Here is a 24,737-nt window from a genome sequence, read left to right on the forward strand (position 1 = left end):
GCTGTGTTGTTTTCAAATCTATCCAATATGGTGTTGTGTATTACTGGTGGGATCGCCTCTTTCTCGCCATCCACAGTCCTGGCAGTGTCGGGATTTTGACTAGATTTTGGCAGGCTTCGCTTTGTAACTAGTAATACGGCGGTCTGTATGACCACCAACATGGCAGTCTTTTGGCAGCCACCACCATGGCGGTCTGGCAGTCAGACCACCAAACTCATTGTAAGGCCCTTAGTTTGAGCCCTGTCAGGTGGGAGAGGAGCTCATCTAACTAGGGGAGTGGCTAAGGACCTGAAGACACATCTGCATGGTACCAGAAGAGTTCTGCCACATTGAAACGGGGCTCCCAAGTAATGTTATAGTAAGACAAAGAAGAAGTACAGAAAAAGGAGATGGGAAACTATCAGAAAGTAAAAATGGGTGACAGCATTTCTCCAGTCGCTTGCTAGTGGCCTGGGAAGACATGATAAGACTTCACCTAAAGAATAAGGCCCTCCCGTAAGAATGGGAAAACAATTTATATGCACTAATTTCGAATTTAGCTTGCACATACTACCTCTGCACACTAATACTTTTAACATTTCATGTCAGAGTTCTATTCTCTGTATTAAACACGGTTGTATACCAACATCAGAGGATCTAACAACAAATGTTCATGTACCTTTGGTCAAAAACCCAGCTCCAGGACTGCTGAAATCAATTGAACATCTCCCCTGGGGTCATGGATTGAATGATATGGGACACCTAGGCTATGTGCTTAAATAGTAATGTGGGGTTCTTGTGCTTATGGGGGCTCACTGCTGCTCCTGGGTGCCCTCAAGCACAACTTCTCTGCTCCTACAATGCCCCAGCTCTCCTGTGGAACTCAATTGGAATATAAAACTCCTTGCAAGCCCCTAGGCGCTATGGAACTATTTTTTGGTCTCACCACAACCACCCTTCCAGTGAGGAATAAAACCATCACTTGATTGCATGAAAGTGTGTAACTGTATTATGATCATATGACGGATGTAGTGATTAGGAGGCTTGGGCTGACCCTACGTGAATAAAGAACCAGCTTTCAGGATGTGAAGATAAGCGATACAGTTTCATATGATATCTGGATACATGAAGTGCATAGGAACTGGAAAGAAAATGGGGGAAAACGGAAGTACAATGTGAACCATCTTATGTTTTCTGGGAAACACAAGGAGGAATATCCAGAGTCACTCAGCCAGCACTTGTCCGACTTGACAGAAACTGATTCCAAGCTGCTTGTGTCTTGCAAGACAAATGAGTGGCAACCAGGGCAAACAAGGGGTTAGAGCAGCATAGTTTAAAGTTTCCCATAAGTATGGTCAGACATCTGATAAAAAAATTCACAAGTCTCCTACCTGGGACCAGAGCCAAAGGCAAATGGATGATCTCATAAGCACCAAAAAGGGTGTGGAGTGAATGACTCTTCTTCCTCCACAGGTGATTTAGTAGCTCCATCGCAACTGTGAGGTGCAATACAAGGATTGTTGCCCAGTGGTGGACCCAATATCAACATCTCCCCTGACAGTCTAGGTGCCTACAGCGGGGAAAGGCACTGATGAGGGTTCAGTTGAGAACAACATGGTGGCAATGGATATTGGGCAGGAGGGTTCAACTGCACTCAAGCACATCTATCCATACTGCTTGGGGTTTGAACAAAAAGCGGGCCTCAATAGCTGGAAGATTTCTGCCATAAGGTATAAAACTGCCTATTGGACTGCAGCCATGAAGGATTATCCCCTGCCATATGACCCAAAATGTCAGGGCAATGCTCTTGTTCAAAACGGGGACTACATTCCTACGTCTTAGCCAGCATGAAAGTGGCGATGAATAGCAGGTCCATGGTGGGAGTGGGCATTCAGGACAAGCAAAATGATGCTTGCCTTCTCAGAAAATACTTGATGAAGCCCAGTTTGATACTTTGGCTTGAAGCCTGTATGCACTGGGCATCTTCAACTGTTTCCCTAGGCACAATCTGTTGATCAGCATCCTGTTTTAAGAGACACTTCATTATGAGGAACTCCCTAAGGGAAGGCCTAAACAGCTTACAGTACCAGAATCCAGGTGCAAATGACCTTTGCTCAAGATGAAAAAGAGAGCAGGCACCCTGAAGCAGACTGTGGGTTGGACTCCGTGTCCCTTCCAGAGTTACAAAAGTTGTTAGCTGCTAGAAGACTTTTTTGTGACTAATATGTAAAGTCCCAGATCCATTATTCTACCTTTGTGGGCTTCTATAAGTTGGCCTAGGCACAGGTTTCCTCAGGATTCGCATTTTAGCATAATTTAGGAAATTAGGCCCAAAATGAGTTTGCATAGGGTTTGTTTTACTTTCTTACTTTTTTAAAGCTACCTGATGCAAAGTGTTGGGTGAGTATAGACAATCCAACTCAAATCAAGATTTGCATTGGATTGTAACCCAAAGTAACGCAAGGCAGAGCAAAGCGCTGCCTTGCATCACTTTGCGCCCAAGGGGCTTTCCATGGATAGTGCATGGCTGTCATCCTTGGAGAGGCAACCTTGCATGAGCTTGCTTCATAAGATTTTTAAGGTGGCGGCTACTTTGCAGTTTAAAAAATCATATGCTCATTCACCAGTACCATTGTAGGTACTATAGGTATTGTATGGGAATTTCATTATTTTTCTTTGTACTAAATTTGAATGTCCTACGGCCATTAACGCAGCCCACAACAATTAACAATCCTCTAAGAGGATATTCGTCGACAGGGATCAGACCTAGTCAAAAGTTCCTCTTTTAGACATGTTTTGGGTAACATGGAACAGGAAATTTTTCTCACCCTTTTCCTTAATAATTCAGAATCCCCCAAGAAGGTATATCTGAATTTGGGTGTTTATTTATAGCTATTGGTTTATTTCTAATGAAAAGAATCTCATGTAGATTAGAAATACTGGTTTTTATTCATGGTCATGTGGGAAAGGATTATAAGCAATCATTACCTACTAAAGCCATGGTTGCACCGCTCCTTTCCGAGGCTTATGAGACGGCAAAGTCAGACATTCTGGGATGAACGCAGAGCCTCTCTACTGAAGACAAGGCAGAATCCTGGGCCTATATCAAAAGACTGTCATTATTTGACAAAAAACCCATTCAAACCGTACTACCACTTGGTATTATGGGGTTTTCAAATGCTGTATTTTACCACATTTGTTCTCGTAGCGCTTTAGGTGCACAGAAGTATTTGGCATCTTCTGATGTGTCATTTCAGGAAACATGCGTAAAGGTGGGTCAACAGCTTGCTGTATCCCCAATGTGTGAAGACTGTGATGATTAGCCAGAATGGGCTGGTACTTGAGTATTGAGTGCTGGTAATCTTCATTACTCTTTGTGCACGTTTACATGTCACAATCGTTTCTGCCGTCCTAAGGCTCTGCCAGTAAGCAGAACAAGGGGGTCATTCTGACCCCGGCGGTCTAAGACCGCCGGCGCCAGGGTCGGCGGGAGCACCGCCGACAGGCCGGCGGTGCCCCGCAGGGCATTCTGACCGCGGCGGTTCGGCCGCGGTCAGAAGAGGCAAACCGGCGGTCTCCCGCCGGTTTACCGCTGCCCTTAGAATCCCCCATGGCGGCGCAGCTTGCTGCGCCGGCATGGGGGATTCTGACACCCCCTACCGCCATCCTGTTCCTGGCGGTTCGCCCGCCAGGAACAGGATGGCGGTAGGGGGTGCCGCGGGGCCCCGAAAAGTATTTCAGTGTCTGCTAAGCAGACACTGAAATACGCGACAGGTGCAACTGCACCCGTCGCACCCCTGCAACTACGCCGGCTCAATTCTGAGCCGGCGTCCTCGTTGCAGGGGCATTTCCTCTGGGCCGGCGGGCGCTCTTTTGGAGAGCGCCCGCCGGCCCAGAGGAAATGTCTGAATGGCCGCCGCGGTCTTTTGACCGCGGTGCGGTCATTCAGCGGCGGTACCCTGGCGGACGGCCTCCGCCATCCGCCAGGGTCAGAATGAGGCCCCAAGTGTCTTAACACATGGGTACAAAGATAATTCAGAAATAGCTTTTATGGAGACGTAAGTGACAAGCTTTAAAAAAAAATGTCTGATTTAGCTACAAAAGAAAGAATTTAGATGAGGGGTAGCTTCTAGATTGAAGACAAATTGGTTAAGGACTGTGATCAGGAAAAATAGATTAGAGAATGGCAAATTTTGTTTTTGAGGGCTGTTAACCTAACTGCCTACTTAGGGTTAGTTCATACTTCAGTGATAGCTCCAGTGCTTAATTTGTGCTTGTTGTTTCCGGTGCTGAGCACCAGCACTTATTTTTGAGGGCCCGGGTTTACTCTTCTGCCACAAACATTTACTGCAAGCAAAAGACACATATGGGAAAGACAGATGAAGAGGAAAACGAGAAAGCGTCACAAAGGGAGAAAGTAGAAAGCTGTAAGAGTGAGCTGAAGGGGTAGGGAGTGGCTTTATATGGATTGAAGAGGCCCAAGATGGCTTCAGGATTACGCCGCCTCAGTATTCTGTGCTCGTACATTTAATTGCAGCAGCCGTGTGTTTCAGGGGAGGGCTTTGGACACCGGCACGTTTTTATTTACAAATTAAGCACTGGATAGCCCTGGAGTGAAGTTGACAAAAATGGGCATCAGTGTGGCCAGGGATAACGATAGTTTTATTGTATAGTGGTCAGGCATGCCATTGGCAAAAGGAAACACTCGGAGGTGCAGTAGTTGGAAGTGGTAGGTTCCAGGCTGAGGACTCAGATTCAATGTGGACCTGACCTGGGAGTAGAGATGACTGATGGTAAAAAAGTACTTATCGAGAAAGATGACTTCCTGGCTCATATTTTTGACTTTATTTGAGTTTTCCTGCACTTAAAACCAAACCACATAGTCTAAACGAACCACTGTGAAGAGTGCAATGTAATTGTGATAAATAAAGGCAAATTAGTGGGAGGTGGAGGCAAACCCCTCCCATTTGCCTCATAACATGAAATTTTGGTGACACATGGTATAATTGCCTCTAGTTTTTCTCTCCTGGAAAGGAGGGTGTACATTTGGTTTCACACATGCTGAACTTCATAGTTTTAGTACAGGAGGGTGAGTACATGTAAAGGAGAGGCGTGAAATATTTCAAAAGTAGGAACGTGTGACAGACAACCCCGACCAACACCAGCAGATATTCTTGAGATCATTAAAAGTTCAAAGTGCACTGAATAGACCACTGGGAGCAGTGTTCTCACCAATAATTCCACTAATCGCCAATACATTTCATATTAGACTCTCTAATGTCCTCACATTATCAGGTGAGTAAGAGTTTGCAGACACCTAATGCTTGCATGTTAAAATAAAATAAAAAGTTTGCTTCATAGGTCTGTTGTTAACCGGGCCCATGCGACAAGTAAATGCACACAAAACCGCATTTCATGTTAAACCATGCAGTTATGTATGATTTTCACAATTTTTCAGAATTTTTGCATAATTACAGGCAAGCAAATGACACAAATGTTGTTAAACCCTCGTATCGGCCAGGACATTTTGATCGTATTAAAAATAAATATATATGACATACATACATACAAGGGCTTCCAGTTAGCCCCCTTCATCCATTGGTCTGTTGTGCCGTTCATATTTTGTTCCACTCACTACAGGATACAGCCAGGGGCAATGAGCCTGCCCACTTAAGCCATTGGCTAACTTTACTGTGTATGACAGCATTCTACTTTTCCACAAGGGGCACATCCACACAGAAAGTAGCTGCCTTAAGTGCCTAGGACTAATGTGGCAATATATGCCTTATGAGGCCACAAAAAATGTTTTTTTCTTTTTTTCTATCGGAGAGGGCCTGCCAGCTACCACAACAATGTTTTGTAAAAAAAAAACTGGTAACCAAACCAAGCATTGACAAAGCAAAAAGGCTGGCAGCCCGCGCCAGACCAATTCTGTTTTTTAGTGTTTGTTTGTTTTATGGGCATACATTATCAGTTTATTGCAATTAAATCAGGGGCCACCAAAAAAAAAAAAAAATAGAGACATGCTTTCCAATAGTCTAAGCAGAAGAAAAAGGACAATGAAAGAACAATATCCTAATAAACATAAAAAGTAAACGGACCCATTAGAGTTAAAACTATCACAAGACAAAGAATCCCTTTAATAGAAAATGGTACTCTGAAAGGGGCAACACGACATGAGCAAAAAGCCTTGGGCCTGTCTTATGCTGTAACTGGTAAACAGGCCAAAGATTAGAGCATTAGAGATAAGTATCCCTAGAATGGAAATGCTATCCATTTGATTTTAGAGGGCGCAAACATGCATGCCTTTCTCCTAGCACAGCGTGAGGACAGTGGCAAGGATGGTGAAGTTGTAATCTCTCATCCTGTTCTTTCTTCATATGGAATCTCATATGTAGCTTTCATTTCTCACTTGACAAGCAAATGATAGAATTTGAAATGGGGTGAGGCATAGTATACACCCAAAAGTTCACAAATGACAGGCTGCTGGACTAAGGTATCCAAGAAAGGTTGATGTGCAGGTAGTTGTAATGAAGTGATAATGTTCCTGCTCTCACACATTTGTGAGTACTGTGTGTTATTACACGGTATCCTCCTGCATGTATAGTGTTGCAAGCTTGTTCCAAATGGTAAACAATGATAGTGAATGCAGATTTTAAAGGTTTTGGCATAATAATTTCACTTGTTAAGATGTATATTCTAAATGTATGTAATAAATGTGTGCCTTTATGTGCAAGTAAAAATCAAATGTACAGATCTCTGTGCCTCGGGGTGAATGTTTGCATTGTTCAGCATTCAGTCCATCATCTTTTCTTTTCGGTTTTGTTGTCCTAAGTGCACCGGTGTTAAAGCAGGTGTTTTTTTTTTATTAAAAAAATATTAATGAATATTCATGTATTCTGACTAATGGAATTGCGTAGAAAATGTAATAATGAAGAGAAAAATTAATGCACGCCTTTGAAAATGTGTCCACGTGAGTGTCCGCCAGTGTTCACGAAGTGTACTTATTAATGGCTTATTAATATGAAATGTTAAGTTTATGTTTGATTAATGTAGTAATATGTCATATGAAGGATTATGCATTATGTCTTAGCTTTATTAATTGTAGACCTTAACTTAGCGGTTGCACGACCTCATGTCAAGCTGTATTTCTTAGGTGTTTAATAAAATGTCTGCTATGATTTCCCACTGTGATGTCCAAATGTGCTTGTAGCTAAAAGTCTTTTTCATGAGAACTGCTTGCTAGAAGATGCTGTTCTTGCGACTTCAACATTGTACATGTAGTGTGTTTAAGACTGACTTTCTCAGGAGAGAAAAATGACCATACTGACTAGAGTATTAGCTGCAACAATATTTTTACCTGGCGAGCTGGATGATGAGAACGGGACAAGAGGAGCAAATCATCGACATGTGAACTGTGTATTAGTAGAAATGTTGAGTTGAAGTTTTAGTTTTATTGGATAGAGTGTAAACATGCGATTCCCTGACCAATAGGGCCTTGGGAAGTAGTTTTAGGAAATCTAACTTAGCCGGACTGCACGAGGAGGAGATGGGCCATTCTCCCCATTCTTCTTGAGGGTTTAACTCTATCCTTTCGAACTGCTTAAAGACTTTGCGTTTTCTGAACTTTGATGCTGAAATCCTGATGCCTAGCTGATAGAACCGATGTCCTGATGACGAAGACTGTCACAGCTTGCTGATCCAAACTGAGGATAGGTACACTGACTATGAGATTGTGTGCTATGTCTATTTGCTTTTCTTTCTAGGTACCCAGCGCACTATTTTGATAAAGCCATAGTTAGATGTTTTTCTAAATTTATGTTGACTAAATTGTTTTAAATGAAGCCCAACATGCTGATGCTAATCTGGTGTTAGTTAGGATCCTCACTAATGAAAGTCACTACCTGGAGTAACATTTGATGTCTTTTCTTTGCTGGTTCTAAATGTAGGTGATATTGTTTGCACAAATGTTCTTGTTATTAATTTGCACTGTAACTTTAGAATGTGTAGTGGTTCAAGCCTTGATTAGATTACGTTTCCTTAGACGCTTTGGACAGCCAGTGTTGTTCTTATAGGTTTATTATTTGATTTTTAGATTATCTTACGTGACATTAGCATTGTTAATATAAGGAAATATATATTTTAACTTTCACCTAAAGGTGTGGTTACTCATGACTGAAAGGTCATGGTGTGTGATAATTACTGACTCCTAGTGATTACTAATGCTATTGATTATCATTGATTATTAAGGTTATTGATGATTGATCTGCATGTACTGGATATATGGTGGGAACATCTTAAATGTGAGTCAAATGGTTCTGCAACCTATTTGCGTCCTCTCGTAAGTTTACATATAAAGGTCTGACGCGCCAACACTGGGTATGCCCAGCCGTGGGTCCGGGGTTTACTGCACCACTGAATTCAAGCTAGCCTAAAAGATGAGGGATGAAACCTTGAAACCGGTCCCAGGGTGCTTGTTCTGGTCCAGGAAGGATCTGCCCTGGCAGTTCTGGCTGGACTGTTCCCATGTGCAACCGGGTCAAGACGGATTTGCAAATGGATGGGTTCAAACTAGGGTGGTAGTGGGCAAAAAAGAAGGTTTAAACCCTGATCTCTGCAACTGGGGTGAATGCTTATATTGTTCAGCATTTCATCCATCATCTCTTCTTTTTGCTTTGATGTGCAGGTGGGCATAAATGTGTGTTCGTGCATGTGTGTGAGTATATTTGTAAACTCAAGCAAGCATGATTTTTATGCCTTTGCTTCAAGTGACGCTTGCAGGAATCTTAATCACTGAGCTTGTTCATTGAAATTCATCGTAGGCACAGAGTATAATAAAAATGGCCCACCATCTGTTATAGCTTTTTACAATTTCACTAAAATGAAAAAAGGAATCCTCAATCAATGCAAGCACATAACATGCTTGCATATGGAGAAGAGTGAGCACATAGCATTTATCTACAAATGCGGACAGATTAATTGAATGTAAAAACGATGAGCAGAGAAAGAACAGAAAATACATAGATTAATTTATGACATAAATAGTCCCTACTTCAGATTTACATTCGGAGTAGCCATGCATTGGGAAAAATACATACAGTGGCACACTAACTGGTGACCTCTTTAGGAAATATTATTGCAATCATTTACAACAACATTAAGACATGTAGAATTTTAGCTGCGTCAATCAAATATATTGTGGAAACTCTGCGCTGGATAGCTAGATAGATAGATAGATAGATAGATATCCCCTCAAATATGTACAGTTGAATCTGAGAAGCAGTGCTGATACAGTGATGATCTCATTGACCTCTATCAGAACAAGTGACCTTACTAACCCACTGAGTCAAAATAGGGTATTACATGCTAACTCCGATGCTTTTTGTATTTGCGAAATATTAAAAGCCCGCAGTTTTGAGCTGCCGGTATTTAATGGTATGAAACTCTGATGCAGTGGTCTCATTTATGACCATGTAAAAGCAATAGCGAAAAGTGGTTTGTGATTCGACCATTGTGTCCAAAACATTGATCAATTAAGGCTATAGGGAAAGAGCCAGGGGAATATTTACATGCCACAAGCGCCACCGGAGCGTCACTTTGTTTTATGCTCCATGACGCAGTATGCTGGCCCATAAGTATAAGGCCACACAAAGCCGCCTTGTAGTGCTTTCATGGCTTTATAAATTTGGCCCCTTTTCACACATTACTCTGCCTGAAAGAGTCATTCCATGGGTGTTGCTCTGGGTGTTCCCCCGCAACACTCTGATGCATTCCCAGATTTACAAGGCTGGAATGCATCAGATTGCTATGCCACCCCAGGAGTGGCGTTAAAGTTGCACAATGAGGAGAAATATCTTTCTGTCTCTTCATTTGTGCCTCTATGTGTGTTTCCTTCTGCAGCACGCATTCAAGGGGGAAAAGGCCATTAATGATTGTTTACATGCAGGAAGGTGTCCCTTCCTGCACATAAACTATCATCCCTGAAACACAGGCACCCCTGCACCATGGTGCAAGGGTGCTTGCATTGGTGCTTGGCTGCCAATTGTGCACCAGCGCTGAGAAAAGTAGAGGGATGCCTTTTTATTGCTGTAAATACGATGCATCCCTGCACTTTCCTAATGGCGTAGCTCAGTGCTCCAAGAGGGCTTGCGGCACCGGGTTGAGTCACTATTTTGTAAATATGCCCTCAGTTTTTGAGGTTTTTGGAACTGGGGATCGTTTTTCTACTGAGTACAAGAGGAGATTGTTGTACTTGATATACCACCAGTAAATTAGAATTGGATTAATAGTAATCTTGAGCAAGTAGATTTTCACTTAATCACTGACATCAAAAACTGTAGAGCTTTGTGGCAGAAGAAGAGGCATTTGAAAGTTACACATTTGGCAATCGACACCCAATAAAGTGATGCCAGAAACGGACAGATGGAGTTTGTGGTTTTGATTATGATTTTTTGAAGAGAAACGGCAGGAAAAGTAACATTTTGTTGAAAATCGTTAATAGGAAAAAGAAGGTGGGGCAACTTTGTTAACTTGAGCCTAGTGTTGCGTGAGACCTACGGTAAATACATATCCCAGACTAAGAGCAGTTGCAGCTGGGTTGGGCCGTCTGGCGATTTCATCCTGTCAGTGTTAAGTCTGAGTGAATTTGAACATATTTATGATGCAATGGAGGAAAGGCATTCTTTCTGAGCTTTGCAGGATTAGTGTAAAAAATGTTGGCGCTAATCCTGCAAAGCTCATTGAGGCCCACTATCAATAATGGTGCGCCTCCTTTTAACACCTGCTCTAAGCAGGTGTTAAAAGTGCTGAAAACAATTAAGCAAGGAAATCGCCTAGATTTACGTGCTTCATTTTTCCGCCCCCCCAACAGGCGAAAGCCCCCTTTGCATACATTATACCTGGCACAGGCATAATGAAGTGCAAAGTGTTACAAAGTGGCGGAATGCATGCATTGAGTCAATTTGTAAATATGGCGCAGCATTTCTGGCCATTTAACGCCACATTAGCATAAAACAAATGATGCTATTGTGTAGTTAGGATGGAGCTAGGGGATCTCAAATCAATACAAGTGACCCCAAGTGTAGGCTCTAATGACTCATATGGCAGCGTGCACTTTAAAAAGTAGGACATTGTGCTTAGGTTTTACATGTCCTGCCATTGAAATAAACGTAAAGTCATTTTTCACAGCTGTAAGGCTATCTCTTCTAAAGGCTAGAACTGGATTACCTTATTTCTGTTAATAAGTGCTAACTTCAGATTGCGAGAAGATAGAGATATGCTGTTTACACACAAATGCATAGTAATTTAAAATCGTTTCTAACCCCTTTGCTGCCAGGCCTTTTCCCCTCCTGTGCTGAGCCTTCTTTTTGGCTATTTTGGGCAGTTCGCGTTTAGGCCCTGTTAGACCTGACAGCCTTAGGGTAGTCACCCCTAACTTTTTGCCTGCCTCCCTCCACTTTTTGGACACTGTTTTTGCTGGTTTATAGACTCTGCGCACTTTACCCCTGCTAACCAGGGCTAAAGTGCATATGCTCTCTCCCCTAAAACATGGTAACCTGAAATCATACCTGATTGGACTATTAATTTACTTATAAGTCCCTAGTAAGGTGCACTGTATGTGCATAGGGCTGGTAAATTAAATGCTACTAGTGGGCCAGCAGCACTGGTTGTGCCACCCACTTATGTAGCCCCTTCTCCTGGTCTCAGGCCTGCCATTGCAAGGCCTGTATGTGCAGTTTCACTGCCACATCGACTTGGCATTTAAAAGTTCTTGCCAAGCCTAGAACTCCCCTTTTTCTACATATAAGTCACCCTTAATATGTGCCCTAGGTAACCCCTAGGGCAGGGTGCTGTGTAGGTAAAAGGCAGGACATGTACCTGGGTAGTTATATGTCCTGGTAGTGTAAAACTCCTAAATTCGTTTTCACACTACTGTGAGGCCTGCTCCCTTCATAGGCTAACATTGGGGCTGCCCTCATACACTTTTGAAGTGGCAGCTGCTGATCTGAAAGGAGCAGGAAGGTCATATTTAGTATGGCCAGGATGGTAATACAAAATCCTACTGAGTGGTGAAGTCGGATTTAATATTACTATTCTAGAAATGCCACTTTTAGAAAGTGAGCATTTCTTTGCACTTAAATCCTTCTGTGCCTTACAATCCACGTCTGGCTGGGCTTGGTTGACAGCTCCTTGTGCATTCACTCAGACACACCCCAAACACAGGGTACTCAGCCTCACTTGCATACAGCTGCATTTTGAATGGGTCTTCCTGGGCTGGGAGGGTGGAGGGCCTGCTCTCACACAAAGGACTGCCACACCCCCTACTGGGACCCTGGCAGATAGGATTGAACTGAAAGGGGACCTGGTGCACTTCTTAGCCACTCTTTGAAGTCTCCCCCACTTCAAAGGCACATTTGGGTATAAAACAGGACCTCTGCCCAACCTCATCAGACACTTGCTGGAGAAGAAACCTGAACCAGAAACTATATCCTGCCAAGAAGAACTGCCTGGCTGCTCAAAGGACTCACCTGCCTGCTTTCTACAAAGGACTGCTGCCTTGCTGAACTCTTGTCTGGCTGTGAAAGTGCTCTCCAAGGGCTTGGATAGAGCTTGCCTCCTGTTCCTTGAAGTCTCAGGACCAAAAAGACTTCTCTCTTTTACTTGGACGCTCCGTGGGCCGAAAATTTCGACGCAGAGCTTGTTTCGCGGCGAGAAAAACGCCGCACTCCGACGCTGATCAACGCGACGCTCTTGGGACGATCGAAGATCCGATGCACGGCCTCGCAAGGACAACGCCGCCCGACCTCTAGAGGAGAAATTGACGCGACGCCTGCCGTGAGAGCGTAATTTCAACGCGCAGCCCCGCAGATCGAATTCTAGAGGAGAAATCGACGCGACGCCTGCCGTGAGATCGTAATTTCGACGCGCAGCCCCGCAGACCGACGCGCAGCCGGAGAACAAGCAGGAAAATCCACGCACAGACCCGGGACATCTGGTAATCCCCGCGATCCACAGAAAGAGACTGTCCGCGCGCCGGCAAACGACGCCCGACTTCCCCGCGTGGAAAATAACGACGCAAGTCCGTGTGTGCTGGGGAGAAATCGATGCACACACCCTTTTTCCATGCACCTCTTCTCCTGTGGCCCTCTGAGGAGATTTTTCCACGCTAAACCAGGTACTTGTGCTTGAAAGAGTCTTTGTTTATATTCTAAAGACTTAAGACACTTTATATCACTTTTCAGTGATATCTCTACAATTTCCCATTGCAACTTTATTCTTTTTGACCTACAATTATCATGATAAATATTATATATTTTTCTAAACACTGTGTGGTGTATTTTTGTGGTGCTATATGGTGGTATTGTATGATTTATTGCACAAATACTTTACACATTGCCTTCTAAGTTAAGCCTGACTGCTCGTGCCAAGCTACCAGAGGGTGGGCACAGGATAATCTTGGATTGTGTGTGACTTACCCTGACTAGAGTGAGGGCTTTTGCTTGGACAGGGGATAACCTGACTGCCAACCAAAAAAAACATTTCTAACATTGGTGATCAGCGGTGAGGATAGGACTTGTATTTGTGCAGTGACATACAGTAGCTAAGTATTTCACTACCTACCCACAGTTGAAGGTCAACTTGGTTTTTATCTCTTTTTTGAAAATCCGACTTTTTTCCTGACAATTTTCAAAAACTAAATCCTCACTCAACATGTCTCTGACTGGGTCTCAGACAGGGGACTTTGACCTAGTCCAGTTGGATACATATACGGTCAAACAACTAAGAGGATTCTGCAGGGCATTGAGGGTACCCACCCAAGGGGCCTCCAGAAAGGAGGACTTCCAAGTGGCGCTGAGGGCCTGGGCAGAAGCCCATTTAGAGGATGATGAGGAAGAGGAGCCAGAACATGGCCCCTCAGAGGAATTTTCACTATCTGTGGATGGTGTTACCACTGCAATTGTGCCCCCTTCCAGACCAGGGAGCAATGTCTCTATGCAAAGCCTGACCGCAGAGGAAAGGAGAGAGGAAAGGGAGTTCCAATTGCAAATGGCAAAACTGAAAATTGAGGCTCAACAGGAGGAGAGGAGGGCAGAAAGAGAAGCCAAACAAGCTGAGGCTGAAAGAACAGCCAAACAGATTCAAGAGGAAGCTGAAAGAGCAGCCAAACAGGTGGAAGCTGAAAGAGCTTTGGCTGAAAAGAAACTATTGTTGGCTCATGAACTGAGTCTCAAAGAACTGGAGATCAAGGCGAGACAGTCTGAATCCAGCAATAATGGTGGCAGCATACAGACAGGACCTGCTGGAGAAAAAAAGGTTCGTATACCCAAAAATGTGGTGCCCAGTTTTGTGGTGGGAGATGACATAGATAAATGGTTAGCTGCTTATGAAGTTGCACTAAGGGCTCATGAGGTTCCTGAAGGGCAATGGGGGGTAGCTATGTGGGGTTATGTGCCGCCATTGGGGAGGGACACACTTCTCACATTGGATCAACCTGATCAAAACACATACCCACTTCAGAAAGCCACTTTACTTGCCAAGTTTGGGCTGACCCCTGAGGGATACCGTCAGAGGTTCAGGGACAGCACCAAACAAACCACACAAACATGGGTAGATTTCTTTGATTTCTCCAGTAAGGCACTGAATGGATGGGTGCGGGGCAACAAAGTAGCAGATTATAAAGGTTTATATAACTTGATTCTGAGAGAGCATATGCTTAATACTACTTATACAGTATTGCGCTAGCACCTAGTGGACAGTAAGCTGACTGATCCCAGGAAGCTTGCTGAGGAGGCGGACCTCTGGGTTAGCACCAGAGTGTCCAAGAAGGTACCTGGGGGGGACTCCCACAAAGGTGGTCAGGGTTCCCAACAGAAGAAAGAGGGGGGAGATAAACTTGCAGATAAGGAACTCTCCAAAGGCCCCCAAAAGAATTCCCAGGGAGGGGGTGGCAACCCTTCCTTTTCCAAATTTGGGAAAAAGCCAGGGACATATGACAAGTCAGGGAGATCTAGCCCCAAATCCATGGAGTGTTACCAGTATGGTCACTACAAAGGCGATCCACAGTGCCCCAAGAGGGCACCGTCCACTACCGGACAGGCACCTGGGTTGACTAGTGTAGCGCTCGGGGGGAGATGGACCCAAATAGCTTTGGGGAACAGGTAGAGATTTCCCTAGTGTCCCTGGGAGAGGGAGAAATGGTGCCCAAGGCCCACATGCCCAGAAATACGTCCAAGTACCGGCAGTGGGTCACCATTGATGGGCAGAAGGTGGAGGCTCTGCGTGACACAGGAGCCAGTATGACTACTATCAAGAGTCAGCTGGTGTCAACAGAGCAGATAGTACCTAATACATTCCACCAGGTCAGAGTCGCTGACAATCGCGAGAGTCACCTACCGGTGGCTCTGGTTCCCTTTGAGTGGGGGGGGTCTCTGGTACTCTGAAAGTAGCTGTGAGTCCTGCCATGCCTGTAGATTGTCTGTTAGGCAATGATCTTGAGCACACTTCTTGGAAAGAAGTGGAGCTCAGGTCTCACCTGGAGATGTTAGGGTTACCTGAGTGGGTCTGCATGACCACTCGGTTTATGGCTGACCGAGAGGGAAGTCAAGGGCATCTGGAGCCTGGAACGATGGCCCAGAGAGCTGCCAGGAGGAGGGACCAGGGGTGCGGGAAACCGGCCCCAGAAGTTCCCACAGTGGCTGACGGGGCTCCTGAGGAGGAGGCTCCCGAGCCAACTGGGGAAGACATTGCCGCCCTAGGTGACTTACCTGAGCTTGCTGGCTGGCAAGTTGAGGGTGGACCCACCAGGGAGGAATTCTGCAAGGCGCAGAAAGAATGTCCCACTCTGGAAGGTTTGAGGAAGCAAGCCTCAAACCAGTCAGCAGGTGACGCCTCTGGCAATCACCACCTATATTGGGAGAATGATCTCCTCTACAGTGAGCCTAAGGTTCCGGCCTTTGGGGCAGCACGTACGCTGGTGGTCCCCCAATGTTACTGAACCTTCCTACTGGGTCTGGCTCACGACATTCCCCTGGCAGGACATTTGGGGCAGGGCAAGACCTTTAACAGGCTTGTCACCCACTTTTATTGGCCCAAAATGAGGACACACTCAGATAAGTTCTGCAGATCCTGTCCTACCTGCCAGGCCAGTGGTAAAGCAGGGACAAGGGTTAAAAAAAACCTGATTCCCCTTCCTGTCATTGGCACCCCCTTTGAAAGGGTGGGCATCAACATTGTTGGTCCCTTGGACCCCAAAACTGCCTTAGGCAACAGGTTCATCCTGGTTTTGGTGGACCATGCCACCCGTTACCCAGAGGCAATCCCTCTGAGGACCGTAACTGCACAGGTGGTGGCCAGAACCCTGATGGGGATATTTACCCGTGTGGGATTCCCCAAGGAAATAGTGTCTGACAGAGGCACTAACTTCATGTCTGCATACATGAAGTCTCTGTGGGATGCGTGTGGTGTAACTTACAAGTTCACCACACCCTATCACCCCCAGTCTAATGGTCTTGTGGAGAGATTCAACAAGACCCTGAAAGGCATGATTGGTGGCCTCCCTGAGGCCATGAGGCGTAAGTGGGACGTCCTCTTACCATGCCTTCTCTTTGCTTACAGAGAGGTCCCCCAGAGGGGGGTTGGGTTCAGTCCCTTTGATCTTCTCTACGGGTACCCTGTCAGGGGACCCTTAAGCATTGTCCAGGAGGGATTGGAGAAAGCTCCAAAGACACCCCCTCAGGATGTGGTCAGCTATATGTTGGCCCTTCGCAACCAGATGACCCGCTTCTGGAAAGAGGCCCAAAGTAACCTTGAGGCCAGTCAAGAGGTGATGAAACACTGGTATGACCAGAAGGCCACCCTGGTAGAGTTTCAACCTGGAGACAAAGTGTGGGTAATGGAGCCAGTAGAGCCCAGAGCTCTCCAGGACCGCTGGTCTGGCCCATTTGAAATAAAGGAGCGGAAAGGGGAGGCCACTTACCTAGTGGACCTCCAAACCCCTAGGAATCCCCTAAGGGTGCTCCATGTGAACCGACTAAAAGCTCATTTTGAGAGGTCGGAGATCAACATGCTTCTGGTCACAGATGAAGGAACGGAAGAGGAGAGTGAACCTCTCCCCGACCTCCTCTCTGCCCAAGAAGGTGATGGGTCAGTAAGCGGGGCCATTCTGTCTGACTCCCTGACTCTAAACCAGAAAGGAGACTGCTATGAGCTGTTGGAGCAGTTTTCCCCCCTGTTCTCCCTTACTCCTGGACTGACCCACCTCTGTGTTCATGATATTGACACTGGTGACAGTCTCCCTGTGAAGAACAAAATTTACAGGTTGTCGGATAAGGTGAAGGCCAGCATCAAGGAGGAGGTCTCCAAGATGTTGACTCTAGAGGTTATCGAGAAATCCAGTAGTCCCTGGGCCAGCCCAGTGGTGTTGGTCCCTAAGGCTACTGCCCCAGGTGCGAAGCCAGAACTCCGGTTCTGTGTGGACTACCGGGGTCTCAACTCAGTCACACGGACTGATGCACACCCCATCCCCGAGCTGATGAGCTCGTGGACAGGCTAGGCGCTGCCAAGTTCCTGAGTACGTTTGATCTTACTTCAGGGTACTGGCAGATCGCCCTGACTGAGGGGGCCAAGGAAAGATCCGCATTTTCAACCCCTGATGGCCATTACCAGTTCCGGGTGATGCCGTTTGGGTTGAAAAATGCCCCCGCTACCTTCCAACGGTTGGTTAACGGGGTCCTAGCTGGCAAGGATGCCTTCTGTGCAGCCTACCTGGATGACATAGCTGTCTACAGTTCCAGCTGGGAGGAACACCTGCTTCACCTCAAGGAGGTGCTTCAGGCCCTGCAACAGGCAGGCCTGACCATCAAGGCTAGTAAGTGCCAGATTGGGCAGGGTTCCGTGGTGTACTTGGGACACCTAGTGGGTGGTGGCAAGGTGCAGCCACTCCAGGCCAAGATTGAAACTATCAAGGCCTGGCAACCACCGCGAACGCAGACTGAGGTGAGAGCCTTTCTAGGCCTCACAGGATACTACCGCAGATTTGTCAAGGGCTATGGCACCATTGTAACACCCTTGACAGAACTCACTTCCAAGAAACAACCTAGGTTGGTGAATTGGACAGAGGCTTGTCAGAAAGCCTTTGACGCTCTGAAGGAAGCCATGTGCACGGCCCCCGTGCTCATGGCCCCTGACTACTCCCAGGAATTTATCGTGCAGACAGACGCTTCAGAGCATGGCATAGGGGCAGTCCTAGCACAGCTGAATGAGGAGGGCAGAGATCAACCGGTAGTCTTTATTAGCAGAAGGCTACTACCACGGGAACAGAGGTGGAGTGCTATTGAGAGAGAAGCTTTTGCTGTGGTCTGGGCACTGAAGAAGCTAAGACCCTACCTGTTTGGGACTCACTTCCGGGTTCAGACAGACCACAGGCCCCTCAGATGGCTCATGCAGATGAGGGGTGAGAATCCAAAACTCTTGAGGTGGTCCATTTCCCCACAGGGGATGGACTTTACGGTGGAACATCGCCCAGGGGTTGACCACGCCAATGCTGATGGTCTCTCCAGGTACTTCCGCCTTAGCGATGAGAGCTCCCAGGAGGTCGGGTAGCTCTCCCCACTTTCAGCTGGGGGGGACACATGTTAGACCTGACAGCCTTAGGGTAGTCACCCCTAACTTTTTGCCTGCCTCCCTCCACTTTTTGGACACTGTTTTTGCTGGTTTATAGACTCTGCGCACTTTACCCCTGCTAACCAGGGCTAAAGTGCATATGCTCTCTCCCCTAAAACATGGTAACCTGGAATCATACCTGATTGGACTATTAATTTACTTATAAGTCCCTAGTAAGGTGCACTGTATGTGCATAGGGCTGGTAAATTAAATGCTACTAGTGGGCCAGCAGCACTGGTTGTGCCACCCACTTAAGTAGCCCCTTCTCCTGGTCTCAGGCCTGCCATTGCAAGGCCTGTGTGTGCAGTTTCACTGCCACATCGACTTGGCATTTAAAAGTTCTTGCCAAGCCTAGAACTCCCCTTTTTCTACATATAAGTCACCCTTAATATGTGCCCTAGGTAACCCCTAGGGCAGGGTGCTGTGTAGGTAAAAGGCAGGACATGTACCTGGGTAGATATATGTCCTGGTAGTGTAAAACTCCTAAATTCGTTTTCACACTACTGTGAGGCCTGCTCCCTTCATAGGCTAACATTGGGGCTGCCCTCATACACTGTTGAAGTGGCAGCTGCTGATCTGAAAAGAGCAGGAAGGTCATATTTAGTATGGCCAGAATGGTAATACAAAATCCTACTGATTGGTGAAGTCGGATTTAATATTACTATTCTAGAAATGCCACTTTTAGAAAGTGAGCATTTCTTTGCACTTAAATCCTTCTGTGCCTTACAATCCACGTCTGGCTGGGCTTGGTTGACAGCTCCTTGTGCATTCACTCAGACACACCCCAAACACAGGGTACTCAGCCTCACTTGCATACATCTGTATTTTGAATGGGTCTTCCTGGGCTGGGAGGGTGGAGGGCCTGCTCTCACACAAAGGACTGCCACACCCCCTACTGGGACCCTGGCAGACAGGATTGAACTGAAAGGGGACCTGGTGCACTTCTTAGCCACTCTTTGAAGTCTCCCCCACTTCAAAGGCACATTTGGGTATAAAACAGGGCCTCTGCCCTACCTCATCAGACACTTGCTGGAGAAGAAACCTGAACCAGAAACTACATCCTGCCAAGAAGAACTGCCTGGCTGCTCAAAGGACTCACCTGCCTGCTTTCTACAAAGGACTGCTGCCTTGCTGTTGCCCTGCTGCCTTGCTGAACTCTTGTCTGGCTGTGAAAGTGCTCTCCAAGGGCTTGGATAGAGCTTGCCTCCTGTTCCTTGAAGTCTCAGGACCAAAAAGACTTCTCTCTTTTACTTGGACGCTCCGTGCGCCGAAAATTTCGACGCACAGCTTGTTTCGCGGCGAGAAAAACGCCGCACTCCGACGCTGATCAACGCGACGCTCTTGGGACGATCGAAGATCCGACGCACGGCCTCGCAAGGACAACGCCGCCCGACCTCTAGAGGAGAAATCGACGCAACGCCTGCCGTGAGATCGTAATTTCAACGCGCAGCCCCGCAGATCGAAGTCTAGAGGAGAAATCGACGCGACGCCTGACGTTAGATCGTAATTTCGACGCGCAGCCCCGCAGACCGACGCGCAGCCGGAGAACAAGCAGGAAAATCCACGCACAGACCCGGGACATCTGGTAATCCCCGCGATCCACAGAAAGAGACTGTCCGCGCGCCGGAAACGACGCCCGACTTCCCCGCGTGGAAAATAACGATGCAAGTCCGTGTGTGCTGGGGAGAAATCGACGCACACACCCTTTTTCCACGCACCTCTTCTCTTGTGGCCCTCTGAGGAGATTTTTCCAAGCAAAACCAGGTACTTGTGCTTGAAAGAGACTTTGTTTATATTCTAAAGACTTAAGACACTTTATATCACTTTTCAGTGATATCTCTACAATTTCCCATTGCAACTTTATTCTTTTTGACCTACAATTATCCTGATAAATATTATATATTTTCCTAAACACTGTGTGGTGTATTTTTGTGGTGCTATATGGTGGTATTGTATGATTTATTGCACAAATACTTTACACATTGCCTTCTAAGTTAAGCCTGACTGCTCGTGCCAAGCTACCAGAGGGTGGGCACAGGATAATCTTGGATTGTGTGTGACTTACCCTGACTAGAGTGAGGGCTTTTGCTTGGACAGGGGATAACCTGACTGCGAACCAAAAAACCCATTTCTAACAGGCCCTCATAACTTTTTGTCCATAATAGCTACCCATGCCAAATTTGCATCCTTTTTTTCCAACATCCTCAGGATTCTAGAGGTACCCAGAGTTTGTAGGTTCCCCTGTTGGAGACCAAGAAATTAGCCAAAATACAGCAACATTTTTTAAAACAATGGGGAAAAAGGGCTGCAGAAGAAGGCTTGTGTTTTTCCCTCCAAATAGAAAAATGGATAAAATCATCATCTTTCCAGTTTCAGGAACAGGCAGACTTGAGTCAGAAAACCACATTTTTCAACATAACTTTGGCATTTTACTGGGACATACCCCATTTTTAGTATTTTGTATGCTTTTAGCCTCTTTCCAGTTAGTAACAGAAATAGGTGTGAAACCAATGCCGAATCCCGGTGAGCTAAATATTTCTGAAAAGTAGACACAATTCTGAATTCAGAAAGGGGTCACTTGTGTAGATCCTACAAGGTTTTCCTACATAAAATAACAGCTGAAATTAAAAAAATATTGAAATTGCAGTAAAAAAAACTGCCATTTCTCTCCACATTTTACTCTGTAACTAATTCCTGCGATTTCATATTTTCAAGAGCAATATACCGTTATGTCTGATAGACTCTCTTGGTAGGGGAACATATAGGGCTTGTAGGTTCATCAAGAACCTTAGTTCCCCAGAGTCAATAATTGAGGTACACCTTGCCATGGGTTTTCATTGTATACTGGGTATACAGCAATTTTTTTGGTAAAATATAAAGAGAAACAATAGATATCAAGGAAACCTTTGCATTTCCAAAATGGGCACAAGATAAGGTGTTGAGGAACAGTGGATAGTTTCACATCTCTGAATTCCGAGATCCTCATACTAGCATGTGAATTAGAGGGAAGTTCCCAAACCGATGCCTTTTTTACACATTGTCTTATATTTGGAAGGAAAAAATGTAGAGAAAAACAAGGGAAAATATCACTTGTTCTTCTATTCTGTGTTCCCCCAGGTCCCTCGATAAAAATGATACCTCACTTGCGTGGATAGGCCTAGCACCTGCAACAGGAAATGCCCCAAAACACAACGTGGACACATCACATTTTCACAGAGAAAACAGAGCTGTTTTTTACAAACTGCCTACCTGTGGATTTTGGCCTCCAGCTCAGCCGGCACCTGGGGAAACCTAGCAAACCTGTGCAGTTTTGAAAACTAGACACCTAGGGTAATCCAAGATGAGGAGACTTGTGGGGCTCTGATCAGGTTCTGTTACCCAGAATCCTTTGCAAACCTCAAAATCTGTCCAAAAAAAAAAAACTTTTTCCTCACATTTCGGTGATGGAAAGTTCTGGAATCTGAGGGGAGCCACAAACTTCCTTCTACCGAGGGTTCCCCCAGGTCTCCCAATAAAAATGATTCTTCACTTGTGTGGGTGTCCCAGGTACCTGCAACAGGAAAAGGCCAAAAATGTGTAGAGATTGAGGGGATAGCACCATCAGTTGATAAGCACAATTTTTTTTAAATACAATTTTAGGCTGACTCTGCTTTGGGGACTTGGTGATTCTAAGTCCTAAGTGGATTCTGCCCCCCTTGGGGGTAGATGGGCCTACAAAAAAATAGGCCAATCTGCCCCCAAGGGGGGCAGAAATGGCCATCAGTTCTGTGCCCCCTTTGGGGGGGCAACCCATGCTCAAGCGGTGCCCCCCACACACAAAAAACAAAACTTAAAGAATCCCTGGTGTCTTTGTGGCTTCTGCCCTCCTTTGGGGTAGATCAGGAAAAAAAAAATAAGCCGATCTGCCCCCAAGTGGGGAAGAAATGGCCATAAATAATATGCACCCCTAAGGGGAGCGACCCTTACCCAAGGGGCAGCCCCCCACGCAAAAATCACACACATTATCCCTGGTGCCTAAGTGGCTTCTGCTCCCCTTGGGGGCAGATGGCCTGAAAAAATAGGCCGTTATTGCCAACAGTTCTCTGTCCCCCTTTGGGGGGCGAACCTTGCCCAAGGGGCCGCTCTCCACAGAAAAAAAAGAAAAAAAATCCCTGGCATTACAGTGGTTTCTGTCCCCCTTGGGGGCAGATCAGCCTAAAAATAATAGGCCGATGTGCCCCCAAGGGGGGCAGAATTGGCCATAAATAATATGCTCCCCCAAGGAGAGTGACCCTTGCCCAAGGGGCCACACCACCCCCAAACAAATAACACACACAGGTGCCTAAGAGGCTTCTGCCCCCCTTTAAGGCCGCCCCCCAAATAAATAACAAACACACATTATCCCTGGTGCCTGAGTGGCTTCTGCCCCCTTGGGGGGAGAAATGGCCAATAGTTCAATGCCTCCCTTGGGGCCGACCCTTGCCCAAGAGGCCACCCCCACACAGAAAATAAAACAAAGAAAAAATCCCTGGCGTTTCAGTGGTTTCTGTCCCCTTTGGGGGCAGATCATCCTAAAAATAATAGGCCGATCTGCCCCCAAGGTCGGCATAAATGGCCATAAATAATATGCCCTCCTAAGGGGAGCACCCCCCCTCCCCCCAAACAAATAACAGACACAGTTGCCTAAGTGGCTTCTGCCACCCTTGGGGGCAAATGGCATAAAAAAAATTGGCCAATCTGCTCCCAAGGGGAGCAGAAGTGACCAACAGTTCTATGACCCCCTTGGGCGGCGACCCTTGCCCAAGAGGCCCCCCACCCCCACAGAAAAAAAACAAAGAAGAAAAATCCCCGGCGTTCCAGTGGTTTCTGCCCCCTTGGGGCAGATCAGCCTAAAAATAATAGGCCGATATGCCCCCAAGGGGGGCAGAAATGGCCATAGATAATATTCCCCCCCAAGGAGAGCGACACGCGCCTAAGGGGCCTCTCCCTATTTAACTAAATAAACAAAAAAAGAAAATCCCTGGTGTCTAGTGGGGATTCCTGCTGCCCGATCACTATGCGATCGGGCAGCAGGAATGCTAAAAGAGAGATTGAGGGAAAGGAAAACCGTTTCCTTTCCCCAAATGCTTCTTTGTTAGAAATTCCCCCCCGGCTGGTGGAGAAACGTACCTGTTTCTCCTTAGACGCAGTGAAAGCAAATGGCTTCCAGTGCAACCGGCACCCTCTGATGATGTCAGAACGATTGTGGGCTGATGTCAATAGATGGGGAGGAGGGGTGGTGGGTGGATGGGGAAATGATTCCCCCTCCATCCCTGCCCTGGGAGTAGGGGGGAGGCCCACAGGGGAGAGCTAGCACTCCCCCCATGCTCCAGTGCCAAGATGTATAATTCTTATCCCCTTCGCTGCCACGCCTTTTCCCCTCCAGTGCCGAGAGTATTTTGGGGCTACTTAGGGCAGTTTGCGCTTAGGCCCTCATAATTTTTTTTTCACATAAGCTACCTACACCAAATTTGCGTCCTTTTTTTCCAACATCCTAGGGATTGTAGAGGTATCCGGACTTTGTGGGTTCCCCTGAAGGAGACCAAGAAATTAGCCAAAATACTGTGAACATTTTGGGCCTCATTCCAACCCTGGTGGTCATGGACCGCCAGGGCTGGGGACGGAGGAAGCACCGCCAACAGGCTGGCGGTGCTTCAGGGGCAATTCTGACCGCGGCGGTAAAGCCGCGGTCAGAAAAGGGAAACCGGCGGTTTCCCCCCCGGTTTTCCCCTGCCCCAGGGAATCCTCCACGGCGGCGCTGCAAGCAGCGCCGCCATGGGGATTCCGACCCCCTTCCTGCCAGCCTCTTCCTGGCGGTTTACACCGCCAGGAAGAGGCTGGCGGGAACGGGTGTCGTGGGGCCCCTGAGGGCCCCTGCAGTGCCCATGCCACTGGCATGGGCACTGCAGGGGCCCCCGAACAGGGCCCCATTAAGATTTTCAGTGTCTGCCTAGCAGACACTGAAAATCGCGACGGGTGCCACTGCACCCGTCGCACACCAGCAACTCCGCCGGCTCCATTCGGAGCCGGCTTCATCGTTGCTGGGTCTTTCCCGCTGGGCGGGCGGGCGGCCTTTTGGC

This window comes from Pleurodeles waltl, chromosome 5, assembly GCF_031143425.1.
Source record: "Pleurodeles waltl isolate 20211129_DDA chromosome 5, aPleWal1.hap1.20221129, whole genome shotgun sequence".
In the NCBI taxonomy this organism is placed as follows: Eukaryota; Metazoa; Chordata; class Amphibia; order Caudata; family Salamandridae; genus Pleurodeles; species Pleurodeles waltl.